Genomic DNA, 2,977 nt, shown 5'->3' on the forward strand with positions numbered 1-2,977 from the left:
GAACAAATTAACACAACTAGTATTTTCGCCCGTGCATTGCACGGAATGGATTTGTTATAATATTTTAAGAATATTTGGATCGATATACAATTATATAAATTGTAACATCGAATATTATATAGCGCAATTAATGAAATTGGTTGGATTGATTATGTTTTCTGATGTTTTCCTAGCTTGAATTAGAGCAAATAATTGTCCAATTATCTGTGCGATGACATCGAATATTATATAGCGCAATTTATTTTTTATTATATATTTAGATNCACGGAATGGATTTGTTATAATATTTTAAGAATATTTGGATCGATATACAATTATATAAATTGTAACATCGAATATTATATAGCGCAATTAATGAAATTGGTTGGATTGATTATGTTTTCTGATGTTTTCCTAGCTTGAATTAGAGCAAATAATTGTCCAATTATCTGTGCGATGACATCGAATATTATATAGCGCAATTTATTTTTTATTATATATTTAGATATTAAAAATAAAGATAAAATTATAAAAAATTCTAATATTGAATTTATTTGATTATAAGATTAGTGCAAAATTATTACACAATTAATTGAATAATATATGATTTGTTTGTTTACAATTATCATAAAATATCGATATGTAATATGACTTATGTAATTATATTATTACTAAAATAAATATGAGAAAAATGGAAAATAATTTAATTATATTATATTATGTAATATGACCAATGTTTAGCTTAATTACCATAATAATTATTAGACAATTATTATTAGTCAATTACACTAATATATGTGCAATTATACTTTTATACCTTAAGTATATTCATTTTCATCGTATCGCATTTAGTTTTTCTTCCTCCTCCATATTTGAATGAATTAATTGTAATTATTATAAAAAATATAACAACCCATGTTTAATTAATTTTTTAAAGTTTAAATAACTTAAAGCTTTCAAAAGGAAAGTGTAGTTAATTTTTTTTAAGTTTTTAAATAATTTTAAATCATTTTTCATTTAATTAGTAATATCCTTTTACTTTTCCAATTTGCCTAATTTCCGTTTCTTTTCTATTATGATCTTTTTATATTTTCAAAAATTTGTAAAATCAGTTTTCTTTTTCATTTATCTTTACTATTGTTTGGGCAGAAATTTTACAATGGATGATTTTATTTTTATTAATAGTAGTATAGATATAGAAGTATAGATAAGTATTCGAAATATTATTATTTGTGTAAATAATAATTAGTAAATTATTTTTTCTTATAAAATTACTCATAATTTTCAAGGAATTTTCTTATATATTTATTGTTAGGAATATATTGTAATTGTTTTGATGAACCAAAAATGTAATATTAGATCCCCAATTTTATTTTGAGTCTAGTATAGGATTATGTCGAGCACAAGCCGAATCGGTTAAGTGGAAATTACAATAGTATAAATTTTTAATTTATACTTGTAAGTCATTCGCTTCCACTTTACAAATTGAGGAGAATTTGGAAGATTGATCAAGACTCGAAGACATCCCGAAGCAAGTCAATGGTTCAAATTGCAAGAATTAATTCTTTGGAAGAATTAATTAATTCGTGATGAAGATGTTGCAATTAAAAGTCAAAATTGAAGTCAATCTCGAATGGGTTCCCTCACAAAATATTTTAGAGGCTAACTCATGCAAGGAAAATATTTTTGGTGATGAGGATGACCTTGCCTCTTTATTCTATGGAGATGAGGATGACTAGCTCAACAAATTCAAGAGAGGATGACTTGGCCGAAAAATTAAATCAAGTTTGGAGATGAGGTTGACTTGGCCGAAATTCAAGTCAAGAATAGAGATGAGGATGACTTGACCGAATTGTTCAAGAATGAGCATGAGGATGACTTAGCCTTTGGAATTAATTATGAGGATGAGGATGACTTAGCTACAAATCATTATGAGGATGAGGCTAACTATGTACATTCTTGAAAGGAGGATGAGGATGATCTACACATTTAAGGTCAACCTATTATACCATGCATGAAGATGATTTACGTATGAAATCCAAAGAAATAGGGGGAAGAACAAAAATCATTTTTGAGGCTGAGTTTGGCATAACCAAGGAGAAAAATAGGATGGTCTATTTTTTTATTCCAGAAGGTGAATTCAAATTAAACTTGCTACAAGGAGCTGAAGATCATTATGAGAAAAGTCAGTATACTTTTCAGAGGCATTAATTATGCTCAAGCAAGAGTCACCGAACGGATATATTTTCAGAGCAGCCTGACTTATGGATTATGAACAAAGTCAAGTGTTCACACTACCAAATTCAAAGATGGATGGCTACAAGTTACAAGGAAAATCATATCAGTGATTGCAGAAGAACGTTTGAGGATTATCAGAAGCAAATATTCAAATTCATCTGACGGAGCCATCAAAGTTGACGAAGACCATCTGAAAGCATTTAATGCTCTGAAGAATCACAACGGGCAAATAGCTAATTTAGCTATATAAACCCAAGAAGACTTGATACAGATGAGGTACTTAGAAACACTGTGACGGACAAGAAAAGGGAACAGACACAAAGAAAAATATTAGCACTGAATACACTACAAGTCATATCAGATTTGAAAGTGCTAAGCAATGAGCTAAACACGAGAGAAATCAAGTCTTAGAGAGAAATATTTTATTTCTTGAAAAGAAATTGTAGGAGTGTAGCTTTGTGCAAAACACTCGGGGGAAACTAAGTGTAGCTGGGTGCAAAACACTTGGTTGATTGCTTTGTGCGAATTACTCGGAGGAGTGCAGCTTTGTGCAGAACACTTGTGGAGACTAAGTGTAGCTGGGTGCAAAACACTTGGTTGAAGGGCGTAGCTGGGTGCAAGACGCTCGTGAACGTAGCTGGGTGCAAGACGTTCGGGTTTGAGTGTTGCTGTAGCGAAAGTGCATTCAGAGTAGAGGAGTGCTAGAAGAGCACAGATTCACTATTGTATCTAGGTGATTGAAAATAGTGGAATCTCTCCT

This window comes from Ipomoea triloba, chromosome 9 (genome assembly GCF_003576645.1).
Source record: "Ipomoea triloba cultivar NCNSP0323 chromosome 9, ASM357664v1".
Taxonomy (NCBI): Eukaryota; Viridiplantae; Streptophyta; class Magnoliopsida; order Solanales; family Convolvulaceae; genus Ipomoea; species Ipomoea triloba.